Genomic DNA, 8,679 nt, shown 5'->3' with positions numbered 1-8,679 from the left:
GCTTTTTAAAGTCAAGGTTTTTAGATTCATGAAAAATGTGTTGTTTCTGGATTGCACCCCCTTCTTTTTTTTCCTTTTGCTGGCTCATGCTGTGTAAATGGGATAATCCATTATCCAAAGCGCTGGCACTTGGATGCCATAAAGTAGTGATGATTTTGCCTTATTGCATTTAGTGGAGCTGCAGCGTTATGGCTGCACACTTCCTCAGGGAACTGGAGGGGGTTTAAAAAAGAGAGAGAAAGAAAATAAAGACAGAAAGAAATAATCATCAGAGAACATCCTCAGGGAGTACAGACAAGTGAAAGCCAAGGAAAGTAGCAGCTTACAGTGTCTTGAAAATTGTTTGAACCCCTTATAGGGGAAATATTACGTGTTTGATAGAATTTAAATAATTTAAGTCTTTGAAAACAGGTCTTATTCCTTTTATACTTTTAGGGAAATATGACCATAAAGCTCTTTCTTTCTCTTTCTCTATGTCCTCCCATATTAGCTACTTATCTGATATTTCCTTGAACTTTTTCTCCTATATTAGGAATGTTAATGAATGCTACTTGCCTGTATTTTGTAAGCCTGTTATTTTCCTGGAATTTATGTTAAAATGTATGTAGTATGTATATGTGTCTATGAAATATTTCATGTGCCACATCTCTTTCAAGTGTTTGATATCATACTGCAGAATCATATTACAAATATACCTATGTCTGAAGAATATTCTATTTCAAACTCTACTTATACTTTGTAAAGGGTGCAGACTTGAAAAGAAGTTAAGTATGGATGGTTTGAGCATTGTTTTGAGATTTTCTTAGAGACTAATAAAAAAAGGACACCATCTCATCTTTTAAATAAATGGGATTACCTCATGGGAGAATCATTGAAGTAGCTAGAAGTAATAAGCAAGCTATGATGAATTACTTAAAATTTTTCACATAAGTATAATATGATTACATATAAATATAATGCTAAGAATCTACAAGCAGCAGAGTAGGCTATGGGTTCAAAATACTTTCCCAATAGTTTGTAGTAATCCTTTGCTTTTTGGTCACACATCCCTAACTATCCAAGAATAATAAAAATGATAAAAAGAATAAGGATAGTATTTATGTAATAATGTTTTGAGTTTTGCAAGGCAATATATCTTATTTTATCCTTATGGCAACCTGGTGAGGTAGGTGTCCTTATTCTAGCTATTTTCTAGATGAGAAAAATAAGGCAAAGATTAAGTGACTTCTCCAGGATCACATGACTACATAGTGTCTGAGTTTGGATTTAAAATCAGGTATTCCTGACTCCAGTTCTAGCATTCTGTCCCAGTACTCTGTGCCACCAAAATGCCTTGAACATACTTGGGGATATTACAGAGTTTATTCATGATTCAGTTACAAGTAGAAGTAGGTTACCTTTAAGGCTCTTTTCAACTCTAGGATTCTATAAATATTTGAACCTATTACATGGTAGAGACACCCATCTACTGGAAATATTATATGTAGGGATCAGAAAACTGAAAAGGCTTACTTTTCTTCCTCATGATACTAATGCCTTGTATTTGCCTAGCCGTTTACAATTCTCAATAAGCTTGCACGTAACCGGTAAGGAGAGAGAGAGAGAATAGTTAATAGGACCATTTTTACAAATGAGCAAACTGAGTCTCAGAGAACATAAGTGATATGTCTAAAGTCACAGAATTATCAGTTGTGGAGTTATGACTCAAACCTGATAATGGATTGAGGTTCAACATTGGACTTCAAAGAGACTGATTTATTTCCTATGATATGCAAGAGAGACTGAGTCCTCATGTATAAATGGAAATACAACTATATAAATTTTTCTGTTATTCTACCAATAAACACTAAAGAGAAGAGAAGACTCTGCATAAAGGACATGAATAGAATGCACTATGGTATAATTGAAAGAGACTTGAATTTATTATCAGAACTGAGGTAGAATTCAAGTTCTGTTACTTATTAGCTTTGTGAACTTACATATCTTATTCTCACCTCTTTACACCTAAATTTCCTCATCTATAAAATGGGAATAATAACTCCTTTACCTGTTTCATAGAATTGGCATAAAGATCAGATGAGATATTTGAAAAGTTATATATACAGTAAATTTGAACACCTGAAAAAAGTGAAAATTGGGAGATCTTCCCTTAACCAAATTTTATGGACCAAGAAAAAATGGAAGAAACATGTTTAGGGACAACTCACTCTTCTATTAATTCTGCAATTATGATTAATATAGTCAATAAACACATGATATGTAATGCTTAGATGGCACTATGATAGACCCAAAGCATATAAAGATGAACGATAAATGATATAGTCAAAGAGTTGACATTCAGCTGGGTAAAAGGAAGGCATGCAATATATAAAAAGTACAATATAAGAATCAAGTTAATGGGGCAAAGGAGAGATGCAAATGAAAGAAAAGTGTTCTAGAAAAATCTGAGGAGAGACAAATTATTTCCACTAAGGAAATGTGTAATCAGGGAGGGATTCATGAAGAAAGTGATATGAGAGATAACCTGTGCTAATACATAGAGGCAAGAGATAGAAAATCTAATTCTGGGAAGAGGTAGCAGTCTAATTTCACTGGAGCATAGAGTATGTGCAATATTAGAAATATAGGAATTACAATCCTGGGTCAAAATCACAGACCATCAAGTCTAGGATTCTGTTGCCAACAGAAGTTCTCCAGGACATGTTACAGGAAAGTCTAATTTTATCTCTTTAATGCAAAATACTATTAGAACTGGTATTACCTTGTTAATCTGAATGTAAGATATCTCTGAATGAAGGCTGTGTCTCTAAAATGAGATGTCTTTGAAAGAAAACAACACATTCACACATACATACAGAGAAGGAATATATGCAGCACTTAAACTAGGGTATGGAGGGTTGGGTAGGAAGGATGAACAAAGAGTCTACATTTGGACTACAGAGTATTATTAAAATGTCTCAAAAACATACAAGGAAATGGAAAATGTCTGAGTGGAATGAACTATAGATTCAAAAGCTGATGGAAACATGCCATTCACATGTCTATGAAATAGCAAAACCCACTTTAATATAGGAGAGGTTGCTACTTTATAAACGTTTGTGGTTGCATTCCTAATATATTCATTTGATATTTGCAAGTGATCCAATCATCCCAAAAGGCCATCATGAATCATAGGAGAGCACTAATGACAAAGAATTATATGTATCACCTGAAAGCATCACTGGCCAGGATCACTGTACCATGAGAAGAAGGTTAAAGAGTAGTAATTAGGACTGGCCATTTGCATTGCTCCCAGGCAGCAAAACCCAGGGACTACTTCTGCTGCAAGTCATATTTTAGCCAATGTAAATTGCTTATTGAAATGGATCATAGCTTCATGTTTCTCAAGTTTTGGAGTATTGAGAACTCTGGTCGAAAAATACTAACTTAAAGCAATGTGAAAGAAATTTCCGGATTATGAATATGGTAGTATGTGAGGGAGGAGAATGCTGCTTGGCCCATATCTTCTTAACCAAGATTATGTTTTGTTTTTGTTGTTATTTTCATCTTAATGCATTCTTTCTGATTGAAATAAGGTTTAGGTGAGATTTTGAGCTTTATTGGAGTGGTTAAAAGAACAGAGATAGTTATTAAAATTAGTATAATGCTTTATACACTGAAATATTAAATAAATAAACTGGAGTTTTTTATGGTATTTTACTTTTTCCAATTACATATAAAGACAATTTTTGACATTCACTTTTTTATAAGATTTTGAGTTACAACTTTTTCTCCTTCCTCTTCCTGCTAAGATAGCAAATAATTTGATGTTACATATGTGCAATCATGTAAAACATATTTCCATATTAGTTACGTGAAAGAAGAAATAGAACAAAAGGTAACCAAAAAAAGCTATGAAAAAATAAAGTGAAAATATTATGCTTCGATCTGCATTCAGAATCTATAGTTCTTTCTCTGGATGTGGGTATCATTTTCCATCATGAGTCTTTTGGAATTGGCTTGGATCATTGTATTGCTGAGGAGAGCAAAGTCAATCAATTGATCATCACACAATATTGCTGTTACTGTGTTCAATGTTTTTCTGGTTCTGCTCACTTCACTCAGGATCAGTTCATGTTTTTCCAGGGTTGTCTGAAATCCGCCGACTCATCATTTCTTATAACACAAAGCATTCCATTGCATTCATATACCAAAACTTATTCAACCATTCCCCAACTGATTGACTTTCCCTCAATTTCTAGTTCTTTGCTATCACAAAAAGAGTCACTATAAATATTTTTTACACATGCAAGTCCTTTTCTCTCTTTTTTTGTGATCTCTTTGGGATACAGACCTAGTAACGGTATTGCTGTATCAAAGGGTATGCAGTTTGATTGCCCTCAGAGATTCTGTGATTTTTGTGAGTAAAATATATAGGTCTTCATAAACAATGGCACTGTTGCTAACCCACCAATAAATTTTCTGAGGTTGGTGGGTTTTTTATCCCCCAGTAGCAGTGAATTTCCCTAAGACATCTATACTCTCTTGTCCAGTATCCCCTCTGTATGACACATGTTTTTGAGATAGCAGGGAAGAATTAGAAATACACCAAAACTTTGTTCTCACCTAACCTGTGTTCAAAACCACAACTGTGGAGCTGCTACTTATCCTAGCTCTTGTAACTTGAGTTAGGTCAAATGAATGAGGTAACTTTAATTACATTGAGGGGAAAGTTTCAAATTAAATACACGAGAGGAAAAAAAGCACACATTTAAGTCCTTCATTATAACCATTTTTATTTTTTTTTGGCTTTTGTACATGTGGTTGACACCTGATTTGGAACAACTTCACATGGTCATTTGCCTGCTTATAGTACTTTGCACCTATCCACCCCACTACAAATGTGTCATAAAGTACAGAATTTCAATAAAAGCATCTGTAAATGGCAGAGCTATGATTAACATGGGCAAATGATGCTTTGCCCTAGAATGTCAACACTCAAGGGGATATTCTTTCTCATCAAGAAGCTGTTCATTTTCCCTGCACAGCTGCGACCCTTCTGAATTCCTTCATCATAAAGCACTCCTCCCCCCTCCCCCTGAAACTGCTATTGTATCCAACCCTTATAGGATGAAGGATAGACTATCTTCTCCCCTGGGGAGGAATGGTATTCTACACCATTACCCATATTCCCAATATTCTGGAAGCTAGATGGCTTAGTGGATGGCTAGATGAAGTCAGGAAGATCTGGGTTCAAATGTGACCTCAGATGCTTACTAGCTGTGTGACCCTGGGCAAATTGCTTAATCTCTGTTTGCCTTAATCCACTGGAAAAGGAATGGCAAATTACTATAGTATCCTTGCCAAAAAATACCCCACAGACTGTATGGCCTACAGGGTCACAAAGCATCAGACATAACTGAAAACAACAAAAACAAAAATATTCCTAGTTACAGATCTTATAATAGCAAGTTATAGACTATAAAAGGATTGAGAAACCATCCTTTTGCCTTGGTATTCTTTTGAGGGAATATAATTTAAGAAGGCTGAGGCAGGATTAGTTACATGTACCCTTGCAGGAGGCCACCTCCTTTTATTCCCCTGACTGCGTTATGCTTCTTTTTAGTCACCAACATCTTTGGGCCCTCCAGAACATGGGACCCCACAGTGATTACTACTATACCTCTATTCCTATGTTGCAGCCACAGTTCTGAGTATGTCTACTCTGATGATCTGTGTAGGAAAGTGATTTAGAAATTGTTGAGGAGAGGAATTCTTTGGCAGGTTAATCACTGAGGTTCTTGTATTAAAAAAGAAATGGAGAAGAGGAAATTTTACATTAAAAAAATTACAGTAGAAAGTAACAACAAAATATTACATTTCTTTCTCTCCAACTAATGCACCCGTATTCCAAATAAGGTGTAGAGTACAATCACTTCTAAGTTCCTTGTGTCAGGGGTGATATGGAGAAGAAGTCAGGAACCCCGCTTTTCAGGACCTTAAATAACTGCCTCAAAGCACATTATTTAAGCTCCAATGTTCTGGTTTGTAGATGATACTAAATTGGGAGGAAAGGTCATCCCTGAAAAACAATAGTCAGGTAGGGAAGGAATTAGATCACTTAAGTACCTGAGCTAAAAGATAGCAAATTCAATGCAGATAAATGCAGAATAATGAGTCCTGAAGAATGTAATAAAAGGACATAATATCTGCTTAATGGGGAGGTACTACAGAATATTGACCTGGAGAGAGATATAAGTTATTTTAATAAAAAAATCCTATATTAAAGACTATTTGGCTCCATTATTATTAGAGAAACAAAATATGTTTCGTTAGACCTTACCTGAAGCACTGCATTCAATCTAATCACTATATACTCCAGGAAGCATATTTAGAATGAGTCTTAAAGGGACAATTTGTAGAACAAGCTAAATGAAAGCACATTTCATAGACATAAGTTTGGAAGCAATTACAGGGAAAACTGACCATGTTCTCATTGGGAAGTCAGAGGTGTTAGAGAGGGCTAGAACAAAGGGTTTTCAGAGCTTAGATGGAGAGAATATCACATTACTAGGACAGAGGGAAGCTGCTCATTAGGTCTACCTCTTGTTCTTCAGCTTTCCCCTTTTATCAATGGGATGACAATTCCATTTCCATTAGCTCCTGCAGCAATTAGCAAGGATAGTGGAAGGCTTATGCAACAGAACAGCTTTTCAGAAGCTTAGGCTTGTTCTTTGGCCCATTTACATTACTGAAGCAGCAACTTTCATTCATTAGAATCCTTCTAGTCAGACAGACTTTTTCAACCTGTCTCAGATCAGGTCCTAAGGTACAAGGTCTATTTCTTTTTTTCCCACCTTTTTTTTTTGAAGGAGGGAAGGTAGGACAATTGGGGTTGTGATTTGCCCAAGGTCACATGGCTAATTTTTTGTGTTAAGTGTCTGAGGTCAAATTTGAACTCAGGTCCTCCTGACTCCAGGGCCAGTGCTCTATTCACTGCGCCACCTAGCCACCACTACAAGGTCTATTTCTCTTAAGGTATAGACACCTTTTTCAATCTTTTCCCTGTCATTCTCTGTGGATTCTATGGAAATAATATTTAAAAAGCCAAGAGAGCAGCAAGCGGTCTAGCAAGTATCAATCAGAAAGTGATGCAGGGATGGGGTGGGGTGGACGCTATCTGGTTGCCCCGTGAGTAGCTTTTCTCTCTCTTTTTCCCAATATATCTTTCTGGAGCATGAACATGACTTATGACATGACCAGAGAAGAATGAGTGAAGTGAAGCAGGCTTTCCTGAAATAATTGTCCAAGAGAGGTAGTCACTAATTTGGACTGCATGATTGAGGGCAGAAATTTCTCCAGGACAAGGTCAACAATGTTTTCCCAGGTGAGTATGTGATGGTGGTTGGGGGTGGGATAGGATTGCTGAGATTGTGGAGAAGATGGCCAGAGAATAAAGTGTAAAATGGTTTATTAATTACTTTTGTTATTCATTATTTTATACATAAGGAAACTAAGTCCCTAAGGGGTGACATGACTTTTTCAAAATTACAAAGAAACAATATCAGTGCTGAGATCAGGGGCCAAGTCTCACTCATTCCAGTACATAGTCCTTGGCGATATAGAGTGGGGTGGGGTCACATTAATCTGTGGGTTTATAGGAGCCTCTGATTTAAAGCTATAATGGACCCTAGACATCATATAGTCCAATTTTTGCATTTTCTAGGTCAGGAAACTGAGGCCCAGGATGAAAAGTGATCAGATCAATCTAAGATCAAATAGTAAGCAACACAGCTAGGAGTTAAGCCTAGTGTTATTTTTATTTCTAAAACAATATAGTGTCAGGTTTTTAAAGGGGAGTATGATAAAATACTGAATTTTTTTAAATTTGTAATTTTCAAGGCAATTTAGGTTTTAAACCTGAGGTGTTTTTTGAGTAGCTGCTTAAGTGTGATTCCTAATTGGAGAGAAAGATAACTCAATGCTGAGTGTGTACATGGGCTATGAAGTTGATGGGAGGGCTTTGAAAAAGAGAGACATTCTTGGTCATTGCTTTGAAGGACTCCCATAATTCCACACTCTCCCTTTGAGGAGATACTCAGGGACAGAGAGAAAGGACTCTGGGAAGTGTCACACATGTAGAGGAGTCACTGCCTTATCAGATTTCCTGATTTCTAGTTTCCCTTCCTAGAGACTCCAGGGAAATTCTTCTCAGGTGAGATCAGGGTTTCTCTTTTGGCTGAGGTAATATAGTTCACTTTCACTTGAGAGAGTTCATTCACTTGGTGTATTTTCTGATGTCTTCTAATTCATATAACTTATTAGATTTCACTATTTGCTTGAATAAATAATTGATTTTATTTCTTCACTTGGATAAATGGGTTTACTAGCTATTCATTATTTCATTATTAATTTTTTTGGGAATATACCTATTTGTAATGTTAATGAGATATAAGATCTTCCCCACCCATTAATAGGCCTCATATGGACATGTGGAGCCCATGAAGGGAAACTTGCTTAAGGGAGGCTTGCTTATAGGAAGGCTTTCACACCTTTTGCTAATTTCTAATTAGGCAGAGTCACAAGGGTTGTGATGCATTCTGGCTCTGAGAAGTAGATAGATAGGTAGATATAGATAGATAGATAGATAGATAGATAGATAGATAGATAGATAGATAGATAGATAGATAGATAGATAGA

The sequence above is a fragment of the Petaurus breviceps genome, unplaced genomic scaffold (genome assembly GCF_028583685.1).
Source record: "Petaurus breviceps papuanus isolate PSGF00001 unplaced genomic scaffold, PetGlider_PUasm1.0 151, whole genome shotgun sequence".
NCBI classification, from domain to species: Eukaryota; Metazoa; Chordata; class Mammalia; order Diprotodontia; family Petauridae; genus Petaurus; species Petaurus breviceps.
Note: the sequence above shows the minus strand (reverse complement) of the source record.